Consider the following 26,059-nt stretch of genomic DNA (forward strand, 5'->3'; position numbering starts at 1 on the left):
GTGCGTGGTCCCTGCTCCCAGCAGGGCTGGGGGCGTGGGAGCCTGGCCAGAACAGAGTGAGGAGCAGCTGGACGTGGGCAGGGACACACATGGGCACTGCCAGCTTGGCTCTTGGTGGAGCTGGAGCTGCTGAGGACAGATCCACGAGTTCTGCCTCTCCCTGGGTTTCTCTCCAGCTTCCTGATGAATACGAGATTGCACAGCAAAGGGCTGGCACCGTGTTTTCTGCTTTTAGAAAGAAGTCAGGATTAAGAGAGCTAAAGCCATTACAGCCTGAATTAGCTAGAGAAAATGTATTTTTGACATTTCTCCTCATGTCAAACCACTGGGGTGCTCTATGGCATTCACATTTTCTGAAAAACTTCCCTTCACCCAGGATTTTTCTCCTGGGAAGCTGAGAGGTCTCAGAGAAAAGGAAAACAATTCTTATCTCATTTGCTTCTCCTGTGTTGTGCTCATGTGGAATGTGTTTGGAGATTGTTCACCCACAGGTGATTGTTCCATTGCATTCTGCTGTGAGTTGTTTTTACTCTGGCCAACTGGGGCCAAGCTGTGTCAGGAAAGAGTCACGAGTTTTCATTATTAGCTTTTTAGCCTTTAGTATCTGTTCTATATTCTTTAGTATAGTTTAGTATAGTGTTCTTTAATATAATATAGTATCATAAAGTAATAAATGAGCCTTCTGAGAACATGGAGTCAAACGCATCATTCCTGCCTTTGTCGGGGCATTTCCCAGCAAATACAATAGTGCTCCTTCTTGGAGGACCCATTTCTTTTGTGCTTTAAGACATCTTCCAAAAGGAATATGATGGGGAGAAGCAAGGCAGTGCCCCTGTGCTACCTGCACACCACATTCCAGGGATGGAAGTGTTCACCTGGAGAAGAGAAGGCTCTGGGGACAACTCAGAGCCCCTTCCAGGGCCTAAAGGGGCTCCAGGAGAGCTGGAGAGGGACTGGGCACAAGGGATGGAGGGCCAGGACACAGGGAATGGCTGCCAGTGCCAGAGGGAAGGGCTGGATGGGATATTGGGCAGGAATTGTTCCCTGGCAGGGTGGGCAGGCCCTGGCACAGGGTGCCCAGAGCAGCTGGGGCTGCCCCTGGATCCCTGGCAGTGCCCAAAGCCAGGGTGGGGTGGGACTAGATGTACTTTAAGGTCCCTTCCAATCCAAACCAATCTGTGCTTTTACAAAGCAGTTCAAATCCTGACTTCTTGGAATTCTCAGCTCCTGGCCAGGCTGTCACGCTCGACATCTTGCATTAGAGCATCTCTGTCATCTGTTGGGTGGGTTATGAACCTCCCACACGTCAAGTTTTCAAAAATCTGGGAAGTTCAGTGCCTTATTGAATTCCATTTTCTGCTCTGATTTATCAGAATGTCACACTGGACACTGAAGTTCCACCTTGAGCAGCTTGCAGTCCCTAAGACCAAACATTTTCCACGACATTGTGGAATTTTGAACAAACTGCCCTTAGAAAAAGATCCCTAAGTCTTTTTAAAACTACTTTGGAAGTTTAATTTTATCACAAGCAGTAAATTCTTTAAATATACTTCAGATGCAGTTGTGAGTTTGTGTGGCAAAGAGCACAGAAAAGCAAACTTGGATTTTTATTTTGGAATTCAATCACTGCTCCCATGTGCAGCCAAGCAAGCTCCACCAGCTGGGTGAGAGCAGCATTTCCATGCAGTAGAAACAGAGGCAGACATAAATATATATGAAATGTATTCAGAAAACATGAAATAATGCTAAAACAAATCTTACTTTAACTCAAGCTTACTTCCCATTGCCAAGAAAAACATGACTGTGTTGATTTTTCCACAAAAAATGTTGGCAGTAAATCAGATTTTCATGGCTCTGATTTGACAAGAAAACTTTTAATAAAAATGCCAGGGTAGTACTCTTTACATATTTGTAGTGTTTGATGGAGACTTTTTGGAAGCTGGTTGTTTTCAAAAGATTCTAGGAACAAAACCTGTGTTTATTTTTTTTTAACCAGCAAATTTGTGTATATTTGAGTGTATATTTAACAGTAAATTTGTAATATATGAGTGTATATTTATAACTCAAACCTGGAGCAGATGAGTATTAGTTGTATTATTTCTAGAGGATATAGTGGCATTTCTGTTTTTTCTGCTGAAAACTTTTAACACAATTTTCAGACAAAACCAAACCCTGTTTTTTGCTGCAGATGAGGAGAAAAAATGTTGAAAGCAAAGGAATTCTGCTGCCCCCACCCCAACCAATTTTGGTTCACGAATGTGCCTTGAAAGCAGCAAAAAATGGGAGAGATTTGTCTTTGCAGAAAGCAGATTCTGTGAATATTTCAAGGCCTGATCAGTATTCTTTAAGTTCTTGAGTTAGGGATAAAATTTTCTAAAATTCTGCATCAAAATGCCAAGTGAGCCACTGAGAGAAGCAGAGAGATGGAGTTTGCTGGGGTGATAGAGGAAAATGAACACACTGTAAGCATCATTACAGGTAACACTGGCCTAATTAAAATAAAGAGGGTAATTTTCAAAGCTGCAGGAGAGATTTAGGAGTCTTGCTTCATGAAAAATGGGAATTTGCTTTCCCTAGCTGAGGTAATACTGGTCCTCATGCTGTTTTTTAACATTTCTGAGCACTTGCATGAGTTACTTCTCTGGGTGAGGAAGAGGCTGAGTGGAAATGTCATGCTGGGGAGAAAAAAGTAAACCTCAGGTAGAAACAAATAGGGCAGGGCCAAGAAATTAACAAAGTGATCTTTTTCTTAATTCCCAACTAATGGTGCCTGTGGGGGTCAGGAGGGTTCAGGTAGGGTCGGACTGGGAGGGAGCTTTGAGGGACTCTTTGGAGAGGTGTAACCACCAAAACCTGGAGCCCTGACTTTAAACCTAAACCTCATCCCCACCTCTCATCCCACTCCCATAATCCAATTCCTAACCCCACTGTTTTAATCACACAATTGTGGAATGGTTGAGGTTGGAAGGGACATCAAAGCTCATCCAGTTCCATGGGCAGGGACACCTTCCACTATCCCAGGCTCTTCCAAGCCCCATCCAACCTGACCTTGGACACTTCCAGCACAGAGCTGCCAAACTGCTTCTTGAACCCACCTAAGCTTTTCCCACAGAATCCCAGGGTGCTTTGAGTTGGAAGAGACCTTAAATCCCTTTCAGTGCCACCCCTGCCATGGGCAGGGACACCTTCCACTGTCCCAGGCTGCTCCAAGCCCTGTCCAGCCTGGCCTTGGGCACTGCCAGGGATCCAGGGGCAGCCCCAGCTGTTCTGGGCACCCTGTGCCAGGGCCTGCCCACCCTGCCAGAGAACAATTCCTGCCAATGTCCCATCCAGCCCTGCCCTCTGGCATTGGGAAGCCATTCCCTGTGTCCTGGCCCTCCATCCCTGTCCCAGTTCCCTCTCCAACTCTCCTGGAGACCCTTTAGGCCCTGGAATGGACATGGAGGTCTCTCTGAAGCCTTCTCTTCTCCAGGTGAACACTTCCAGACCTCCCGGCCTTTCCACCCCTTTAATCATCTCCATAGCCCTTAAAAAGGAGAAGGCTGCCCTCAAAATTGAGACTCTTAGGAATACACCAAAATAATGCTTCAGATTTAACGATGGAAATCGTTTTTTCAGGCAGTTGCCAATTGTAAAAATTAAGTTGTTCTTTAATTTCAGCATGGAATGTGCAGGTAGTGAGTACAGTATTGCACAATTATTCTAAAGCCATTGGTGCTTATTGTTGTTTATTGAATTTTAGGTTAATTCTGTGTGGTTTTGTGCCTGTGAATGAGAAAGCTAAAGCAGATTTGGTGTCCAGTGGGCACCAAATGCTCTGCTCCCACTAACAGGGGTGTGAGAGCCCAAGGGGGTGACTGGTCCTTCCCAGGAGGAGTGTTAACATCCAAAGTGAACCCCAAAATTATAGACAGTGTGGATGAAATGGGTCCAGCAGTTCTTGCTTCCCCCTGCTCCTCTCACACCAGAGCCCAGGCTGATGGAACAGCCACAGCCCAAAGTTCTGTCATCACCTTCCAGGGAAACTCAGAATTGGAGACTCTGGCTCTATTTCCAACATTAAAATAAAACCAATTCCCATCCCAGCAGCATTTTTTTTTCTGCAAAACAATCTCCAGAGCTCCAAGCCCTTGCTGATTAGAGGGAGAAGTGTTCTGCAGTGTGTGAACAACACACAGCATGATGCATCTTCATTACCAAAATTCACAATGACGATCATTTATCATAAAAGCTGCTGACAATGGGCATTAATCTCTGAGTAAAGCAAGGAGGAAACTCTGTTGTCATGGCAGTGGAATTCATTTAGTACCTCTCATCCATGCCTGAGGGACTGGGAATTCTCTGGGCAAAGCAATTACAGCCTTAACAGTGTGGATTTTTGGGAGTGGAATCCAGAGGTGACCATGCTGCTGGCCGAACGTGCTTGTTTCACACAGCCCAGAGCAGCTTCCCTGCCATCCTCAGTTTTGGAATGGACCTTAAAGATCTCCCATCCCACCCCCTGCCATGGGCAGGGACACCTTCCACTGTCCCAGGCTGCTCCAAGCCCCAAAGTCCAGCCTAGCCTTGGGCACTTCCAGGGATCCAGGGGCAGCCACAGCTGCTCTGGGCACCCTGTGCCAGGGCCTGCCCACCCTGCCAGGGAACAATTCCTGCCCAATATCCCATCCATCCCTGCCCTCTGGCACTGGGAAGCCATTCCCTGTGTCTTGTCCCTCCATCCCTTTGTCCCAAGTCCCTCTCCAGCTCTCCTGGAGCCCCTTTATGCACTGGAATGGACTTGGGAGGTCTCTCTGGAGACTTCTTCTCTCCCAGCTCTGTTTAAAGCACAGCATAGGAATTCTTTCAGGTGTAAATTTCTGCAAAATATTTCTCTGCTGGGAACATTTATTTTTCTTTTTTAAAATATATTAGAACTGTTGGATGTCTTCAGCAATACAAACAAATATCTGCTGAAATGAACTGTGCGTTGTCTGTGCCTTATTTTTGTCTGGTTGTACTTCTTTCTTTTTGTATATATATATATGTATTTATATATAGAGGAGATAAATGATTTGGTCAAGCAGGCCTGGGAAGAGTGATGCACTCCCACACACATCTGGTGTCTTGTTAATGAAGCTTTACCCATTTATACTCAGTTAAATTCTGAAGGCTATGAAAATACCGTGTTGTTTCCCCTTATGGAATATTTTGTTGGAAGTCCAACATGCACGTATTTCCCCAAATTTCCATCAGCTTTCAAAGCTGGGAGTTATCTCCTAAATTTCACAGCCCAATGTGGTGTGGATTTATTCCACCTCAGAACAAGGCAGCAGGTTTTCTTGGGTTATTGCAAAGCAAACGATGTGTGCCTAAAATTCCCTGTTTCTGCTTGGGAGAATTGGAGAGCACGGCAAGCTAGCAAATTCCAGTGGAATATGGATTCTTTGCTGAGCAGCCTGTAGAGGAGAAGGCTCCAGGGAGAGCTCAGAGCCCCTTCCAGGGCCTAAAGAGGCTCCAGGAGAGCTGGAGAGGGACTGGGGACAAGGGATGGAGGGCCAGGACACAGGGAATGGCTTCCCACTGCCAGAGGGCAGGGAGGGGTGGGATATTGGGAAGGAATGATATGTGTTTATAAGGACCTGGCTTTTCCCAAAAGCAAAAGGTAAAATGAGCCCAGCACCTGGGCAATTTGAAGTCCCCCAATAACAAGTTTCAAGGTGCCTCCCACTTTTCTGGGTCTCTCCCTCCCCATTTGGAGCCCTGAGGTCTCTGCCCTGTATTTCCCTTTGGTGCTAGGAGAAAAGGGAAACCTCCAACCCAGTCCATGCCTGGAGGCTCAAATGCTTCCTGAATTTTCGTTAATTCCTCCATGGCACAGTCTCAGCTGGATAAACATTGGAGAAGCAGCCCCAAAATATCCCTGCACTCCGGAGTTTTGTTGTCCATCCCTGGGATAACTCACAGGCACACGGTAAAAAGGAGCTGGAAAGATCCAGTCAGAGATTTTCCTGTTCACTATTTCATCTTGGGGAAGGGCAGAGAATATATTTGATTCAAAAAAAATTATAGATAAGTGCCTGATGTGTTTAAGGGTGGGTATTTTAGAAGAATAAAACATGTTATGAATTACTGCCTGGTTTCCAAGTTGACAGCCTTCATGAAAATATGTAAACTACTTTAATGAAAACCTCAGGCATTGTTTTCTTGTTATTTTTCTTATTGAAGCTACCTTTATCAGGAATAAAACAGCTGATATTGAAAGCTGTGTGTTCTGCTCTTCTCTGTTTTCTTGGCAAGTGAAAACTATTTAAATAAAGGAAAAAGTGTCAGATTAGTTGATCTTCTTAAACAGTAATTAAGATATGAACAATATAATTAATCTTCTATTTTACATTTTCCAGGTGATCGACATATAATCTCCACAGCAATGGCTGAGAAGTGCAGTTAAGGTACTGTGATAATTCCCTTTTTTATATGGGCATGCTTTTGCTGGAAATTGTTCCCAAAATTCTCTCTTGAATATTTGTAATAATCTGTGTTCCTTGAGGCTGAGTTCAAAGCTGATTTGCCAATTTGTCCACTGCACTTCTTGAAAATGACATTATTTTTTGTTTCATTGTATTCCTTAACTTTTGGCTTCCTGGTGTTAAATTCAGGAATGTGTTAGGATGTCTGTACAGGCAAACAATGAGAACCATGCTTCCATGATGAGGGTCATGCCTTTGAAATTACTACCTCTGAAAATGTGGTGGGGAAAGAAAGGAAAACGTGTCCCTCTGGAATGCCAGCTGCTGCACACTCTGTGGCACTGACAATTTGTTGATTGGAATCACAAGATGGAAATTGGCTCAGCAGCTCTGCTGAGCCACAGGAAAAAGAGGCTTGGTTTTATTGGGAATGCACATCTCATGGCCAGGATTTTCTCCCCTCAAGCTCTGTTTGAATTCTGGCTGGGATTTTGAACACAAGAGTGGGAGGAGAAGGAAGAGAAGATGTGGCAGGTTCTTTTTTCTGGGCACTGAACTCAGGTGCCAACATAAACTGCAATGAAAAAAAAGTTATTTCTTTTCTAGGAAAAATTCAGATAAAGATTCAAAACTTGATGAGCAATATGAAACAGTTCTTCTCAAATGGCAGGAACTAATTCTTGCCAAAGAAATTGTCAGCACAGGATTTCCATTCCCCTTCTACATCCACATCAGTTTAATGTTGCTGTCAAGGGAAGAAGCTGGAAAATCATCCTTCAATTCCAGTTTTCCTTTTAGTTGGGATTTTTTGTTGCTGAGTCTGTGTGATTTATTTGACTAAAGCATAGCAAAGCTCTTGGCTTTGTTAGTGACTTCCTTTGGAGAAAGCGAATCCATCACTTTTTCAATTGTTATCTCTGCTCCCTAGCAAAAACCTTTAATGCTTATTTCCATCTGGGAATAGAATGCATTCTGATGTGAGAATACTGGGCAGAAGGAGATCCTGGAAAGTCCATGCAGATCAGCAGATTTCTTAGGTCAGGTTTGGAACAAAGAGTAACCCAGAAGGTCCTGAGTGAAAAGGGGGATAAAAGGGAAAATTCTGCTCAGCAGGTGACTTGATCTGAGTAGCAGCCTGGTTCTTTTTGCTGAGCCAGTGAACATCTCACACTACAGAGATGCAGGGGGCTTAAGCTCTTTGGATTTATAGGCAGCATTTATTCAGTGCAGTTCCCAGAGGAAATTATTATTGAAAGCAGAGATGGCAGAGATTATTACAGGAATTATAAGGAGCTTGGAAAAGAGGGGACTGGGACAGGATGAGGTGAGCTCCAGGTGCAGGGGAGGAACCTGAAACATTCCTGAGGGACAGGACTCATCAAGAGCCCTCCCTAATACTCCTTCAGTGACCTTGGCACAAGGTCTTTGATGCAGGTTTTGAAACTCCTGTAATGCTGTGAAGGACAGAAGAATTACACAAAAGAATTTTGTTGACTTTGTGGATTTATAGAACAAATGCAGCATAAAATTTAATCATAAGCCATTGTGTTAGGGACTAAGAGCAAGGGGCTGCTGTAAACAAAACAAGAGTTTCAGCATATGGAAGTTCAACTTTTTTTTCAGGGAGAGTGTTTGGTTGTAGCACGTAGCTGAAGCTTTCACAACTCCAGAATTTGCCAGGACACCTGTTCCTCCAAGAACTGCCATTTCCTCTAAATAGTTCAGAGCCTAGGTATGTTACAAAGTCAGAATAAATAACATTTTAGATCTAAAATATCAAGTTCTGAACCTGATTCCATCAAGTGTGAATTGGTGCAGGTGTGAAGCCAACCTTGCCTGGAGAGTAGGAGGAAGGTGCCAGACTAGCAAGAAGTGGGTTATTGTAGCAGCCTTGGAACTGATTTTCATGGAACCAGCCCATCTGCCTCCTCCTCTCCAAAAAATCCCCAAACAAACCAAAGAAATGGAACCAAGCCAGGGTGGATCTCGGGCTCTAAGTGAGCAGTCTTGTTCCTTGAGAGAGGAAACCTGCATTAGGGTAGGGGAACTGCAGCAGCTCAGCCACTGGGACAGAGCTGGGGAAGAGCCCTCCCAGGGGGAGCTCCAGAGGGAGCTCTTCTAGGTCCATGCCTCTGCCATGGGCAGGGACACCTTCCACTGTCCCAGGCTGCTCCAAGCCCTGTCCAGCCTGGCCTTGGGCACTGCCAGGGATGGGAAATCTTTGCACAACCCCACCTGCAGAGTGGCATCCTCAGACTGATACCAAGATGATAGTTAAAAGGAGCAAATAAGCCCCAAAATGGGTCTTCATCAGTGGAACAGGAGTAAGTCATCACGAGTGTGCTGTGCTGTGTCCATCCCTCTGAGGATTTGGGATTAAAGCCAAAAGGATGAGAAAGAAAAGGAATGCTGTACAAATCAGTGAAAAAATTGGTCATAAGATAGGAAACAGAAGGTTGGAGTAACTGAGCAGTTTCCTGAGTGAGAGGATGACAGCAGCACAGTCTCCAAGGAATCTGCACAAACCTGTGATACTCAACTGATAAATGAGCTGCAAAAGACACGGGGTGTGCTGCCAGTGCTTCCTCCAGTGCACTGCAGCTGAGTGCTGACTGTGGGACACTGCAGCATGATTGGGGCAGAATTAGCTGCTGGGCAAGGCAGTGGCAGGTGAAATCCTCCAGAGGTGGATGCAAAGGGAAGAAGACAAAAATTCCACCCCTGGGTGATGCGTGCTGAGCTGGACACTCACCAGGCAAGAGCTGTAAAATACAAAAGATACCTCTCCCAGAATCATCATCAAGGAATCATCCCAGAACGGCCTGGGTTGGAAAGGCCTCCTGCCATGGGCTAGGACACATTCCACTATCCCAGGTTGCTCCAAGCCCTGTCCAACCTGGCCTGGAACCCTTCCAAGGGATCCAGGGGCAGCCACAGATTCTCTGGGCAACCTGTTCCATGTTAGGAACAATCCTGTTCCATGAACTTTAGTTCTGGAAGTTCCACAGCAGGGCCTGAAAAACAGAAATCCTTTTTTATAAGGAATCAAGTGAGTTGCAAGTCTTTGGGGTCAGTGGGAAGTTTAGGGAAATTGTCCTGTGGGATGAATATCTCTGCTCTTCCTTAGGGGTTGCTCCTGTCAGGGAGGGATTTCTGGGTTTATTGGACTCCCCTGTGAAGGGGTTGTTTGTAGCTTGACCTGGGGCTTAAAAGGGAAGGAGCAAGGAACCACTGTTGATGGGGCTCCTAAAAAATCCTAACTCTTGTAAAAGAGTTGAATGAAAGAATTAAAGAAGCAGATTAAAAGAATGGAACTAACAGGAGACCCTTAGTGATGTGAGCCAACGCATTTTCATCAACTTGGTTTTAATAATTTCATAAATTAAGCAGTGCAAAATATTTCCCTATACTGAGGTGTCTCATTGCAAACGCAGTGTTGACATTTTTGTTGGGAATCAACAACTCATCAAGACTTGAAACTAATTTTTTTCTTTTGTTGTTGTCCTTTTACAATGAAAGGAAGCTGTAACATCGTGGGGATTTAAAAAACAAACAGAAAACTGTGTGCATGTAATAAGATGGAAAATGGTGTCACTGTTACAACTAACAGGGCCCATTAAGGACAGATGTTCCCAGAGAACAGATATCCATTAGAACACGATGGAAAGTGGGAGATTTTGAAAGGGAGCCAGAACCTACAGATGGAAACTTTAAATAAATAAAAATCAACTTGTAAGTAGCCAGTATAAATAATGCAGGGGATGTGTAACATGTTCTGGATTACTCAGAGCAGCAGACAGACAGTCCCTGCATTCCCAGAGGGTTGGAAGGAATGGAGTGGGATCAGCTGAGAGGGAGTCAGAGCCTCTGGGACAAAAGGAATGTCAGGACTCCAGGAAAGAGCAAAGACTTTGCAGAACTGGTTGTTTGAACAGTGATTTTTCTCTCCCTGGTACTGTCCAAGAGTTAGTTTGGGGATGCTCCATCCCACAGGAGTTCTTTGGCCTGTGTTGAAGATAAACAAAGGTGAAAGGAGAAGGACATTGCATGTTTGAGTGTATGAAGTGATGAAAGATGGGTAAAAAGAGTCCTCCCAGTTGGTTCAACCTTTTCATTTGTTTCTTAACAGAGGAAGGTTTTTGGGCAGAGTAGCATGAACAGACAGGCTCCTTTAGACAGTGGCCCCTACAGTGTCCCACCAAGCCCCAGGTGACCTCAGTGACAACAGAGGGCAAGTGCTTTGCTAACCACACATTAGAAGTGTTCAGGGATTGCTGATTTTAAGAAACCAGCCACAAGACTCAGAACAATTTTAATGTCCAAGCAGCAATGAAGACAGTGTTCCCTTGGAAAGACCCCCCCCCCCCCACACTGACAGGGAGACTGTGCTGGTTGGGAAACAGAGGACAGCTGTGAGAAGGAGGTGGTGAAGCTCTGTGTGTCCCAGTTTTGAGGAAGTGGTGAAGCTCTGTGTGTCCCTCACAGCAGGCTGTTCTCCTGCTCTGAGGAGAGAAATAATTTAGCTTTGGGCACAGAGAACCAGAAGCCTTGGGTGAGGAGAGATAAAATTGTGGTTTTCCTAGCAAATGGAAAGGGAATGCAGCTTCTCAGTCTTTGTGTAGCTTTTACCCCTCTCCAAAAAAGAAAAAAATCCCTAATTGTGTTGCTTGCAGAGCTGTCCATCTCCTCATTTCAGCCCAAGGGCAGGCCTGCTGCCACCATGAGCTGTAAATGCTGTCCTGTAGCCCCTTCCACATGAATCCATGGCAGAGCAAGAGCAGGAGACACCAAGCTGAGGGTGCAGGGACACAGCTCAAGGACAGGGCTATCCAGAGGGGCTCAGGAGGTGGCCCGTGGGAATCTCATGAGGTTTAACAAGGCCAAGTGCTGGTGCTGCCCCTGGGTCTGGACAATCCCAGATAAGAGCACAGTCTGGGGGAATCCTTCCCTGGCAGGGTGGGCAGGCCCTGGCACAGGGTGCCCAGAGCAGCTGTGGTTGCCCCTGGATCCCTGGCAGTGTCCAAGGCCAGGTTGGACAGGGATTGGAGCAGCCTGGGACAGTGGGAGGTGTCCCTGTCCATGACATGGGTGGGACTGAATAGGCTTTGAGGTCCCTTCCAGCCCAAACCATGAGTGATTCTGTGATTTCTGCCCTATTTTCCATTCCATTAATGCCTCACTTGTTATTTGTATCCCAGCTTTCCAGTTACACATTACCAAGAAAATATCTGCATATGTTGTGTTCCAGATCTCACACACCATGGGTAAAATAGTGTCATTAAAGGAAGCCATTTAGAACCCCATGTCATTAAATAAATGCTTCCTGATAAACATCCTGATAGGGACTTGATGCAAGAGGGAAGTTGCTGGCAAAGGTGTGTCATAAGCCAGAGACTTCACATTAATTAACAGAGAAGGGAGAAGGCTTTGCATTTCCTTATGCTAAAAGCCAGTGTGAAGAAATTATTTTAAACAGCTTCAGCTCGTCAGTGAAACCTTGTGTCTGGTGAATTCACCTGGCTTGATTGAAAAAAATAAAAGGGTTCTATGAAATCTCTGATGAATCATTGACGTGATTTGATTTTATAAGAGGCTGTGCCTTTTTGGTCTCTGTTTTCTGGCAGTTTGGGTGACCTGGGAATCAGATATTTGCACTCTGCACAACTCCCTGGGACAGGGAGGGGACAGCTGGGGGGTCAGGCTGTGCTGCCAGGGAACAGGGACAGGACAAGGGAAAAGGGCCTCAGGCTGGGCCAGGGGAGGCTCAGCAGCAGGAATTTCTGCATGGAAAGGGTGCTCAGGCCTTGGCAGGGGCTGCCCAGGGAGCTTTGCAGTGCCCATCCCTGGAGGTGTTCAAAAATGTGTGGATATGGCACTTGAGGACATGGTTAGTGGTGAACATCGTGGTGGTACTGGTTGATGGCTGGATCTGGTGATTTTAAAGGTCTTTTCCAACCTTAGTGATTCTAAGATACTCTCTGACTTCCCTTGTGCTGCTGCACTAGAAGCCAGAACAGTGTGTTCAAGGAAGCTTAAGGGCAAGACTGTCCTATGTTACAAGAATAATGGCTTTATTCTTCAGAAATTAGGATTATTTTGATACATTTTGCTGCAGGAGCTGCATTGCTGCTGTGTCTCCCCTCAGAGCAGTGGTTCTGGCACATTAAAAATGGTGTTGTAGTGCAGTGCTGTTTTCTTATTTCATCTGTCACCCCAGCTGACACCGGTGCTTGATCTCTCCAGCCACAAATCTTCCTATTTTCACCACCCCATCTCAATTCTCTGCACTAAAATAATGCCATAAGGAACAAAATGTTGGGTTGCTCTGTTGGTCATGGCAGTGGGAGCCAGCCAGGCAGCAGGACTGCCTTTGCCATATTAGTGGTTATTGGGGTTTCCAAGAAGAGGAGTGAAACAGAGGAACACAAGTTTGTGTTGTGATTTAATTCTATCCCAGCCAAAACCAGGACAGGATGGTTTTTGAGGGTATTTAAAACTGGTGGAAAAGAGGTGCCAGTAAGAGACATTCCTGTGTGGAAGTCAGAGTGGATTTGGCAGTTTTGACTCCCTCAAGAGGAGTTGAATCCAAGCCTGAGCTTGTGCCTGGACACTCCTTGGAGGACAATGCTCTTCCATTCCTCATTTTATTCTCTGGATATATTTCTGTCTGTATGTTAAACAATGAACCCTTTTGAAGAATCTTTTTTGACTTAGGCTGGGGCTGGTCTTTCCTTGGTTAAAGCCTTCCTTTATTATTTCTGTGGATAGTGCAAAAGCCTTCCCTGACTTAAGAGTAGAATCTTTCCCCAGGAAGAATAAATAACATGCACACTGACCTTTCAGTCCCAAGGAGAGTGTCTGCTTAAGAACTTCACACCTCCTTGCCTCAGTGCAGGTTGACATTTGCAAGGTTGATAAGTTGGTTATTTGGATGTAAATCGACAGGAAAGGAAAGCCACTTTCAATAGTTGTGATAAGAGTCCATTTTTTCTCAGTTTAATTTAAAATAATGGACAGTACATCACAGAAACTCACCATTGCCACCTAATTTAAATAGTGGCTGCTGTTATGTATCAGTCTGGAGGTCTGAAAAGGAAAAGAATTAAAATTTATTTGAATAAAGAGGACGAAAATTCCTATCAGGGACTTTGCTCACTATGCCTTAGAGCATCTTTGCAAGCAACTCTGTGTGGTGGTAGTATTTTAGGGATTAGAAGGGCCATGGAATATGAGTCATCCTGAATTCTAATCAAGATGTGCAAGCATCTGATACAGAGAAGTGAGAAAAATGAAGGTTTAAGGTTTGTATTTTTTTTTCTTTATTTCTTCCTTGGGGGACCCTGGATTTCTTCCATGGTTCTGAGTGGTTGGCTCTGGCCATAACAGCAACATCTGCCCACACTCCTTGTTCTTGGTTTAGTCAAAGCTTCTTCCAAAATCTTTAGGAATTTGGTCTGGGCAGAAGCAGGTTCATGTATTATCATGGAATATTCTGAATTGGAAGGGATTCACAGGGATTATCTAATCCAACTCCTGGTTCACCCAGACACCCCAACAATCCCATCCCATGTCTAAGAACATTCTCCAAGCTCTCCTGGAGCTCTGGCAGCCTCGTGGCTGTGCCCATTCCCTGGGGAGCCTGGGCAGTGCTGGCACCCTCTGGGGAAGAACCTTTCCCTGAAATCCAACCTAAACCTCCCCTGGCCCAGCTCCAGCCATTCCCTGCTCCCAGAGCAGAGATGGGAGCTGTCCCTCAGGAGAAGCCATAGGATGGTGATGTGGCCCTACTGAACAACCTTGTGCTCTATAATTCTACATCTTCCCATTAACAGATCTTTTTGGAGATGTGGGCAAGGTGTTACGCCCACACTGCTGTTCTGGGAAGATGAAACTCTTTGTTTAGAGGCTCCCCAGCTTATTCTGTGCTTCTGACCCTCAAGGACCAGTGGCTGATTTAGTGTTGCTTTAAACATGACTGTTTATAAAATGGTGCTGACTGGCTAAGACTCTGCTTCTGAATCCTCCATGGTCACTGCAAACTTTGCAGTGCCTTACAAAAACATTCCTTCGACTCTCTTGTTCTTAAACAGGCTGCTCTGTACTGGAGCTGTTCCAAACCACTCTGGAGCTGAGGTAGAACATCCTGTTCTCTGGCATCCCAGCAGACTTCGAATGGGATATTCTGGAATTGTACAGAATAGGCAGAGTGGCAGCAGAAGTGGCAGCATTTCACCTCTCTGGGCAGTGCCTGCACAAGGCTCCGGGTTTGCTGCTCTGGTGGACAGCCCTTCCCCCTGCTCTGCTCCTGGCTGGTGAGTGTGAGAGTGCTGCCTTTGCTGCCTGTCCCTCTGCAGGATTCACCTGTCATGGCCTGGCCTGGGACACAGACTTTTCTGGGATGAAGCCTTCACACTCAGCTTCCTCTTCAAACCCTTCTGGAGCATTGTCTTGGACTGGTTTTGTGTTATTTGGGGTGTGTTCTGGGCTTTGTTCCTTCACCACATGAGTGATGCCAGGCTCTGCATCATGCCTGTCATTCTGTAAAACAGAGATTGAGATCATACTTGAAATTAATTCCAAAGGTGGCCTGGAACCCCTGCCAGGACTGATCCACCACCTCCTAGCCCTTGCCTTGAAACTGCTGCTACAGTCAGAAAAGAAGTGCTGCAATGCATAGAACATTTGCTAGACACACATTAGGCCCTCCTGGGACATTCCTACACTTTTATTTATCCAAACTTCCCTCTCTTCTCACCTCAACCTCTGAAACTCGTTATTAAATTTGTATAAAAAGAGCCTTACAGAGCACATGTTTATTCATCTGGTTTAAAATTATTGGCAAGCCTCCTTCCTGAACATCAAGGCAAAGCCAACCCCGTCTCCTGCAGCCTCTGAGAGCTGCAAGTCAGCACAGTGAAACAGCCCAGTGCCTTTTATGAGATGTTGTGTACTTGACAGCCAAGTCAAATGCCAAGCTTGGGAGAGCAGTAATTCAATTCCTGCCTGAGTAATACACTGAATGTGTCATTCCTGTCCTCCAGAGAAACCTGTGACCTCTGCAGCCAGGGCCAGCTGAAAACAAAGAGGTTCCTCCTTGGAGATGAGTTTTTCAGGGTAATATCAGCAGGGTCTGAGCCAATCCCCTCCACAACTGAGTGTCACCTTCCAGAGGCTTTGGAACTGAGGAATAAATGAGAGGCCATATCTGCTCTATCTCCAGAAAGACAGGAGAACTATAGTTGTTATGACGACAGAAAGTAAAGAGAAAACGGGAAAAAAGTCATTTTGGAGCAAATCCAGAGGAGGCACCAAGATGATTAGAAGGATGGAGCTGAGAGATTTGCTTGGGATAATTTCAACACACACTTTTGTTTCACTCCAAGGAAAATTTGCAAACAAAATTACTTTTTTCACATCAGCATTTTTCACTTAAATGTGCTTTTCATATCATAATGGGTGATACTGTATTTAATAAATTAGCTTATTTCTAGCAGGAATGTTTTATAAATTGAATTTTATTATAGTGTAGATGAAAAGTTGGGGTCCAGGTATGTGTCACGAGTTAGGCAATTTATTCCCTGAAGATTCCCATTCTGCTTTTTTGGGATCACTGCAAGATTTCTCAAAGGGCACTAAAATCTCCTGAGAGTGTGAGGAAGAGTTTCACTTGTGTCATTGAAGGAGTAAATGAACATAACCAAATGGCCTAAGATGGTGATGATTAAACTATTTTAAGGAAAAACTTCTAAGGATAAACTAAAGGATTGCCCAAGAGATGAAGATGTCACGTGATGAAGTGAGATCAATTCATAGCCATATTTGTGAGTTTATTATTTACTTATTGCATTAAGTAAAATGAAACTGTGGTTATGCAGCTTCCATCCATATGGAAATTCCTCAAAACCTGATGTTTTGGGTGTTAATAATGGGTTTACAGACCCATCAGATTTCAAGTACTGCTCATATAAAATTAATTTAAAATACCCTGGGGTTTCTATATGTTGTAGAATATCAACCCAAGGGGTAACTCCACTCCTCCAGCTTCCAAGAGGTGAAAAAACTGCTCAAGCTACAAATCCAACCAATCCATCTGTGCTCTGTATTTCCAGCTTCAGGAATCTCCTACACCATCTGCACCTGATCATTGGAAGGTTCTTTCACAGCTGAAATGGTGACTGGCAGTGGGAAACATTGATGTGCATGGCCTTAATTTCACATCTCATCCAATGGGCCCTCTGTCCTCTTACCTTTCAGACTTCCCAGGAGCTTCTCAAATGTTAAAAGGCAGAGGAGACCAAAACAAAACATGAGCAGATACCACCTGAAAAATACAATAGGTAAAGACATCATTCTGCTGGAGGTGACAAAGAGCCATTGGAAAAATATCTTTTCCATGTTTCTGCCAGCCCTGTTGGGAGACTCTGCTGTGATGCTTGCACTGGTTTTAGGATAAATCTTCATTTAATCTGAACAGATGTAACTGATCTGCGGCTATTCCAGTTCATGCCTTGTGTGCTTGGGACAAAGGAAGGCAGGATCACTCCTCAGCTGCACCAGGATAAAGCCTCATTGGGATGAGAGTGGCCATTAGATTCTTCAGGATATAGGTTGTAGGTTCTTTGTTTTTTAGAGCCAGCAATGCTTCTGTCATCAACTTAACCCTTCTTGCCTTTTTCCTCCTTCCTGACTGTCCCTTTTGTCCCTGTCACCACTTCAGCAGGACCTCAGAGAAGACTTACACAAGAAAATGTGAATGGTGAAAAGGGAGAGACAACAAAAAGGAAAGCAAATTCTCTTATGATAGGGTTTAAAATAAATTCATTTACTGTTGGATACTGACATTTTCTCAGTTTCATCTAAATCAACAGTTCTTCACAAACTGAGTGAACATGGTGGTATTCAGCCAAATATTAGAACTGATAACCTTGAAGGTCTTCTTTATACTGAATGATTCTATTATTCTATTGAATCCTAATGTCAGTGTGCATGCAATTTATATTTCTTGCTCACTTTTGGTTTTTTTTGTCAGTGCCATTGTTTTATTCAGAAAAGTGCAAAGGGAGGGTTGGGCTTTCTTGCCCCTCCTAGACTGTGAATATCCTGCTGCACCTGAAAATGTGGTTGGGCTGCCTCTCTCCCATGCCTGGGAAGGGCAGGAGGAGCTGCTTGTGCTGGAGTCACAGAAAACAACAACTGTGTGCACATTGTTTCTGGTCCAGGCAAAAATCTGCCATTTTAATGCAAAATAAGAACAGAAATCTGAATGTAACTGAATTAAATTCTTGTAGTTTGAAATTGTGAAACGCCTTCATTTAGGTACAAGGTTTTTTCTCTTTTATATATATATATATATATATATATATATATATATATATATATATATATATATATTTCTTGTTGATTTATGGCAATGTTTTCTCTTAATTACCCTCTGTTTTCTAGTTAATGAAAAGCAGACTAAGAATGAGCACTGATTGAAAAAGAAAAAATCTCTTGAGCAGAACTGATTTAAAGCCTCCTTGCACTGTTAAAGCTCCTAAGAGCCACTTCAGGGTACAGGCAGCTTCTTAGGGACATAGGGCCTGTTTGGAGAGAGAGGGGAAATTCCACTTCTGTCTGAAATCAGGGAAAATTCAGCTTAGCTGAGTCCAAAGTCAGGCAATGATGAAATTCCCTTGCTTTTCTTCTGAAGGAAGAAACATGTAGAATATCCCAAATAGTGGAAATACTTAAATATCTCTCTAAAAATTTTAAACAAAAGTGGATCAGGAATGAAGGGTCTGATGGTGTCTTGGAGCAGGAAATGCATGTCATGACTGGACATGGCTGGACAGTGCCCAGGCAGAAAGGGACCTGGGTGTGCTGGTGCACAGCCGGCTGAGCATGAGCCAGCAGTGTGCCCTGGTGGCCAAGAAGGGCAGTGGCTCCTGGCCTGGATCAGGAATGGTGTGGCCAGCAGGAGCAGGGAGGTCATTCTGCCCCTGTACCTGGCCCAGGTGAGGGCACACCTGGAGTGCTGTGTCCAGTTCTGGCCCCTCAGTTTGGGAAGGATGTTGAGACGCTGGAGCGCATCCAGAGGGGGCAACGAGGCTGGAGAGGGGCTGGGAACACAAACCCTGTGAGGAACCACTGAGGGAGCTGGGGGTGCTCAGCCTGGAGAAAAGGAGACTTGGGGGTGACCTCATCACTCTCTACAGCTCCTGAAAGGTGGCTGTGCTCAGCTGGGGCTGGGCTCTTTCTCCAGGCAGCACTGACAGAACCAGAGCACACAGCCTCAAGCTGCACCAAGGGAAATACAGGTTGGATATCAGGGAAAAGTGTTTTACAGAAAGGGTGATCAAGTACTGGAGTTGTCTGCCAGGGGAGGTGGTGGAGTCACCATCCCTGGGTGTGTTTAACAAAGCCTGGATGTGGCACTGGGTGCCAGGGTTTAGTTGAGGTGTTGGGGCTGGGTTGGACTTGATGATCTTGGAGATCTCTTCCAGCCCAGTGATTCTGTGAATTCTGTGACCCTGTTGAGGTTCCAAGCACCTGGTGCTGAGCTGAGTCCCTGATTTTGTCTTTTATGAGGAAAGGCTGAGGGAGCTGGGGCTGCTCAGCCTGGAGAGGAGCCCCAGCGGAGAGGGGCCCTCAGGCCTGGCTGTCCCTGGGGGCAGGAGGGGCAGAGCAGGGCCCAGGCTCTGCTCCGGGGCCCAGCCATGGCACCAGAGCCACGGGCAGGGCCTGAGCCCAGCCATTGCCCTGCCCAGGAGGCACAACTTCTTCCCTGGGCAGTGCCCAGCCCCGAGCAGATTGCCCACAGAGCCTGGGGGCTCTCCTCCCTGGGGCTGGGGCACAGCTGGGTGCACACAGTGCTGTGCCCTGGGCTCTGGGATGGCCCTGCTGGAGCAGGGAGGTGACACCAGGTGCCCGCTGAGCTCCTGCAGCCTCGGCCAGCCTGTGACAAACACAGCCAAACCAGCACCAAGCACAGACACCAAAATGGGGCTGAGAATTAAATCAGCTGATGCTGCCCAAAAGCAGAGCTGAGGCAGGAGGTGGCTGGACACCACCAGGCCTTGTTTGGATAATTTGAGGTACTCCTCTGACCTTTATCCCTGCAGAGGACTTTGCCATGTACCCAGACAATTTCAAACACAGGGACTTTGCTTTCACCTGTAAATTGTAGTGTTGGAAGACACAAGTGCATTTTGCTCCAATTGAGGTTGGAGAATGGCAGTGCTGGTGGTGGGGACTGAAGCTTTCCCCTGTTCCCATTAAGTTAGCTTGGATATTCCAGGTTTTTTTATTTCTATTTTTAATGAGCTATTATAATGAGCTAAAACAAATGGCAATGCTTGCCAGAAGCTTTGCAGTGTACTTGGTAATGGGAGAATGAAAATATATTTGGAATTGTTTGTAGAAGTCTTTGGATTAAATGTGTTTATTTTTGAGTGACTTACCTCCCTGTCTGAATATTAACAGTACATTCACAAAACCCTGTCTCATTTGCCAATGGCCTAAGGAGCCAAATGATTTCCTGCTGCTGAGCCATTTTGTTGCTAGAGTATTGATTTTACCAAGTTTTCTGCATAACCATATGGTCAAGAAATTTGGAGGTGAGAGGCCATAAAATAGAACAAATACCTCTGAGGTTTCAGGGTTTGGTTCTTCACAGTTATCAACCCCATGTTACATAATTAAAATAGTTATTTTTATGAGCAGGTAGAAATGATAAATCATAGCAAATACTCACATTTACTAGCAGTTTACCTTCCCTTCTCCCCAAACAGTGCTTTCACAAGGTCACATCCAGAGCAGGAGAGTCCAGAAGAGACCAGGCAGGGGAAGCAAAGCCTGAGAGCTCCCAGTGCCCTCAGCTGCAGCACCTCCACTGAGAATGTTTTGTGCAGCTATCCCTGCATCTGGATTTGGGGCTGTGAACAAACTGGGGTTTTTGTGTGAGACCTGTTTTTTAGATTGACTCTGAAAGGAATGAGAGACTTGTCTTTACAAGCAAACTGTGGGTCTGCTGGTGAATAAAGGTAGAATACTGAGAGATAAAAGGAACAGTGGGAAGGATTCCACTGATTGATAAATGGGATGAGAGATGTGTCTTTACAAACTGTAGGTCTGCTGATAAATAAAATTGGATTCTGAGAGATGAAAGAAACAATGAGAAGGACCATAAATTCCATAAAGAATTCTACTGAGTGACACAAGGAAAAGACAAAGGGGGAGTTATACATTATAAGGGAGTCTTAGATATTTCAGGGAATCTGTACCTCTCAAGTACCTCAGTCAATGGGGTAAGAGAGAGGAACATGTGGCTGGGAAATTAGGATAAAAAGGAGGCTGTGTCCTCCAAAAATTTGAGAGACCTCAGGGGAATGCCCCATGGCCTCTCCCTTTATTCAAATAAATTACAGGGCTCCTCTGTCTCCTTTTTGGACATAAACCTCTGGTGTTTGTGGATTAGTTTTCCTGACAACTCCTTTGGTTAAAATGAAAACCTCTGTTGCAGAATGCTGGAGAGAACTTCAGCACTGCATTTGGATCACTCCCAAAGGAGCAAACCATAAGCAAATGGTTTTTTTAAAGAATCCAGCTTCTCTTCATTCATATTCCATTCCATGGTCATTTTCCTGTGGTAGAGACAGGAAAATTAGGGTTATCTCAGCTCCTGGGCTGGCTGCTTGTAGAGCAGGCTTTAATTCTGTCTGGGTTTAGCTGGAGCCTCTCTAACTGGGCCAGGGAGCCACTGGCTCACCCCTGAGCAGGAGATTTGCTCTTTGAGATGATGCACCTGAGGACTCATTTTTCATCACGGGAAGATCCAACCTCTCCTTGTGGTTGGGAGAATTTCCCAAGCAGCTGGACTTGGCTGTGCTCTGGTTGGAGAGCACCTAGGTGTGACTGAGAATCTGGACTAAAGGCTGCATGGAAAGAGAGGAACAACCTCCTGCCAGATGGGAGCACGATGCTGCCAGGCTGGGGGATGCAGTGTGACCTGGTCTGTGTGAGAAAAAACACTGCTAGTGGTGCTTTTCCTTTCTCCCAAACCCAGGAGTTCCTTCCTTGGTGCTGTGGGCTGGCACTCAGCAGGTGGCTGTGGGTGTGGAGGTGGCTGTGGGCACCTTCCATGACTGATGAAGTCAGAACAATATTTCTGTCCTCTCCAGTGCCATTTCCACCCAAAGGTGCTACTCCAAGACCTTGCCACCCATCTGTTTTTATTTTTTGTTGTCACTTTTTGAATCATGATATCACAGAACCATTAATGTTGGAAAAGACATCCAGGATCATCCAGGCCAGCCCTGGACTGGTTCCACCATGTCCATGATCCTTTCTTAGTGCTCTTTCTTGCTCACACCTACCTTTTATTTTCACTTTGAACTTTTTCCTCTTCTTTTTTTTTTTTTTTTTTTTAATCATTTCCTTCTCGTTGCTGGAGAAGGAAGACTGCCATCACCAAAAACAGATTTCTCCCAGGAGAAAGATTCCTCCAGTCTCTGCAAACCCCCTCCAAAATGAGTCCCCACATTATACAGAGAACTGTATGTCAGATGATAGTAGAGATCTATAGAACAGATGATAGCGAAGTGATTTTGTTTCATTCCATTCTGAGCATGAATAGCATTGTCCCAATTTTTCATTCCTCCAGGCTCTCACTCTGGGACTCTTCAGCAACTCTGCCAGAGTATGAGGAAGGCTCAGGAGTCCATGTGAGTGTTTACCTTCACAAACGTGGGTTACAAAAGCAGACATTAGCTCTCCATCCCTTTTTAAATCCGAGGGAACAGATACAATAGGGAACACTGATGGCAAAGAGAGGAAACCATGGCAGGGGGAGGAAAAAAATAAAAACATCAGAAACGAGATGAAAAAGCGCAGCAGGTAAGAGTGAATTGTCAGTGTCTGACTCCTCGGGAGCAGTAGCAATTTATAAGGCGGTGACTCAGCCGGAGTCTGGAAGGAGGAGAGCGCAGCGCTGCCTCCCGGCTTTGATCCCTGCATCCCGGAGGGCTCGGATGCAGCAGGGACCGCTGAGTCACCGCGGGGCCGGGCACATCCCGGTTCTGCACCCCAGCAGCTCCACACGGCCGGGCCTTTCCCTATTTACCCCCTGGCATCACCTAACACACACCTTTGCCAGCCCTATTTCACCGCCTTCTCGGTGGTTTTGGTGCCTGTGCAGGTTTAATCTGCATTCCAGAGATAAACGGGGCATTAAGGGAGGTGTGGAGAGCTCTGCCTGTGGTAATTGCAGAGCCAGTTTTGGAATTGCACGAGGTTTACAAAGCTGGGAGAAGTTCCTGCAGCAGGGCTGAAGGGACGTGATCATAAGCACCTGTGCTGTATTGATTAATGCTCTCATGTGCAAGATAAGGCCAAGGATCCTGTACCTGCTGCACTGCTTTTATCTGCTGTGCCTAATTGGAGTTTTACCCTGGATTTTACATATTCCATCAGTAATGAGTTAATTGTATATGCCACATGGATAATGAAGTTATTAGCAGTGTGCCTGAGAACCACTGAGGAATTATCCAGGAGGCTGCTTTCTGCTCTGGGTCCTGGCTGGTTTGATGTTAAATTGATATTAGTTTGAACACTGATGTCACTCTGTTGTATGTTGTGTAAACACTCAGCTTTGCTCAGCTGTATTTTCCCTGTTCCTTGCTCAGCTGTATTTTCCCTGTTCCTTGGCTTAATGTGGCTTTCTGTGGAGGAAGGGGAAGACTTGCTTGCCCATGAGGACCTTGGCAATAGAAGGGCCAGCTGCACATTTTAGCTTAGGTGCAAGATTTCTGTTGGGGAAAAGGGAAAAAAAAAAAAAAAAGGTAAATCCCAAGGGAAGAGCTTTGCTGTAAAGCCTGTCAGTGCAATCTGCCAGAGAGCCTGGGATTTGGGTTTGGAAAAATCCCATTGCAGTAATCCATTAATCCATGGAATTACCTGTAAGCTTTCCAATATGAGGAAGTCCTTCGATGAGATGCCAATATTTTTTTTAAATTTGTATTTAACGTTTATGGCTCCTCCTGGTGCTTGATTTTCTTTTATCCACTGCCCTCTACAGGTCTCATAGATGGAGTTAGACTGAGGCAGATGAGGTTGCAGCAGTGGCTGGCTCGGGCTTTGAAAGAACTGCAGAGATGCTCTCAGAGATATTTTCTATGCTCTCTGGGAAGGGAAAAAATATTCACAGTGGGAGAAGTTCAGGTTTTAATACAGTGATGGGAAATTCCAGCTTTTATGGGTACAAAAGCAGGATACAGCATTCCTTTCTAAAACCCTTCCTGCTTTATTCCAGGTGATAAAAGCTATGCCACAACACTATCAGAGCACCAAATGTTTATCTGTTTATCCCTTCTTTGTGTATTCCTGTTAAAAACCACTTCCAGGGAGAGATCTTCCTTGTGGATGAACTGAGAAATGCTGCTGTGCCTAAAAGTCTTGCTCTGAGTAAAAGGAGGGGTGAATTCCAGGCTCCTTGTGGTTCCCATCTCCTCACTGGGCTCTGGGGGCCTTTCCCTCTCCTGGAGTCTGGGAACAGCTGGTTTTCCATGGATTTTCCTTACATTTAGTGCACAGGAAGTGAAACTGCAGCATGTTCCCTCATAGGGATGTTTGGGAATTGCTCTCTTCTAACTTGGCAGCAGCTTTCCTGAAGTGATTTGCATCTTAATAGCTTTGATGCTGCTATCAAAGGATTTTGGGGGAAGGACAAAAAGGCAGCAGCGTGGAATGATTATGTGAACCTCTCTTCCCAGAGAAACTCGGCAGAAAATAGAAATATTGGCTTTAAATCATGCCAAGGCTTCAGTTCAGGCTTTGCTGTGCCCGCTGGTGTTTGGCATCACTCTGAGAAATGAATAAGAATTCAGATGTAGCTCTTTAGTGGGCTCCAATCAGCAGAACTGCTGCAATCCCAGGGCTTGGGCAGTCAGGGTAAAAGCAACATGTTGGTGCTGAGTTGGGAAAACCATCCCAGACTTCTTTGAGCACCCTTCTGTGAGGTGTTCTTAAGAGATTGTGGTTTGTCTTTGAAGTTAAATCCAGTGAGGAGCCCACTGGGGGAATTTTTGGATGGACTAAAGTGTGGAGTAGATGGGAGCAGTTCCTGCTGGGCATCCCACATCTCTCCAACATGTCCAACCAACCATGCAGTGTTGGGGCCTGGAGTGGCTGCTGGAATGGCCACACCATTCCTGGATTTGGTGGTTCCATCCTCCAGGAATAGTTTCCGTGCTCCCAGAGCTCCCTGCAGTGCAGAGCAGTGTGCAGGGGACAATGAGGACAGTCCTTCAGGAGTGACCTGAACTGGAGCACTCTCCCATATCAGTATCTCCACCCTCACCAGGAGAACAGGATTAATCCTAGATCTCTGGTGCACTAATTATGTAACCTCTGTAGATTTATATATGATCCTTATCTCTCTGGTTTGTCTCTCCCATGCACATCCTTTAATTTATTTTCCCTGTTCAATAGATAGAGTTATAGATAATTTTAAAGGCTCTGTGGTTGGAGCTTTGGTTGGATTGTAGCTCAGCACTGGAGCATTCCTCCCCAATGTGGATTTACTCCTAAATCATCCTCCCTAAAGTTCCTGCAGCTGTGCAGTGATACAAGAAAAGGCCCAGAGGTAACCAGAGCTGGCTCTGCTCACCACAGCACCCAGAATTTGTCAGCTGGGTTTGAAATTTAGCTAGGCATGATGGAGGGGGAAAAGGAATTTCCACTGATCTGCAGCTTTGCATTCTTCTTAATTTTCCAGTTGATTGGGGATTTGGGGTGTCACAGAAGAATTTGTCTGGTATCAAAATCTTGAAGCACAAATAAGCCACTGCAAGTCATCACTTACAGCAAAATGTTCTATTATGGTGAGGTCTGTGGGATTTAAACAGAAAAGAGGGTGGAAATGTTGGCCACTTTACAGGAGTTGTAAGCACAGAAATGAGGATAAGGAAAGGGTAAAATACCCAGGGAGAATTAATCCAAATAACTACAGGTCCCAGTAGGATGGAAAAGGCCGGGTGGGTACATTTAGGAGGCAGGCAGGTACAGAGCAGAGGTCTGTGCTCATGAGTTACAGACCCTCTGAGAGAATGGGAAAAGAATGTTCCTTCCTTGGACAGCAGCAGGAATTTCTGCATGGAAAGGGTGCTCAGGCCTTGGCAGGGGCTGCCCAGGGAGCTTTGCAGTGCCCATCCCTGGAGGTGTCCCAGGAAGGGCTGGAGGTGGCACTCAGTGCTCTGGGCTGGGCACAAGGTGGGCACTGGGCACAGCTGGGACTCCATGGGCTGGCAGGGATTTTCCAAGATGAAGGATTCTACTATTCCATGATTCTTTTCTCTAGTATTTTCCCAGACAGCAGCTCTTGTCCTCAGCAGCTGCTGTTGGAAGCTCCTGACTGGCTTTGTCCTCTCCTTGGCTGCTCCTCTGCCTGTCCCTGTGCACTGGGATGTGCCAGGGACAATCAGCTCTGAAATTCTGGTGGTGCTTTACATTGGCCTCAAGCCCAGTTTGTATTCCTGGGCTTCCCACTGGCCCTTGGGATTGCACTGCCTTCACCCAGATCATGCCCATCCAATATCTGGGGAGAAATGTCTGGGGGTTTTATTGCTGCTCTA

The 26,059-nt window shown here is 45.6% G+C and overlaps 1 protein-coding gene across 3 annotated transcripts in view; it reads left to right on the top strand.

Moving 5' to 3' along the window:
• The window catches only part of PCDH15 (protocadherin related 15), a 637,262-nt gene that overhangs the window by 260,041 nt on the left and 351,162 nt on the right, over positions 1–26,059 (top strand). For 2 of the 3 annotated variants that reach the window (XM_059851093.1, XM_059851091.1), the window contains exon 6: positions 6,384–6,431. The gene's annotated coding sequence lies outside the window, so the exon portion shown is untranslated. Of the gene's footprint in view, positions 1–6,383; positions 6,432–22,092; positions 22,154–26,059 lie in introns of all 3 variants that reach the window. The other variant, XM_059851092.1, reaches the window with a different exon arrangement.

This window comes from Haemorhous mexicanus, chromosome 7 (assembly GCF_027477595.1).
Source record: "Haemorhous mexicanus isolate bHaeMex1 chromosome 7, bHaeMex1.pri, whole genome shotgun sequence".
Classification (NCBI taxonomy): domain Eukaryota; kingdom Metazoa; phylum Chordata; class Aves; order Passeriformes; family Fringillidae; genus Haemorhous; species Haemorhous mexicanus.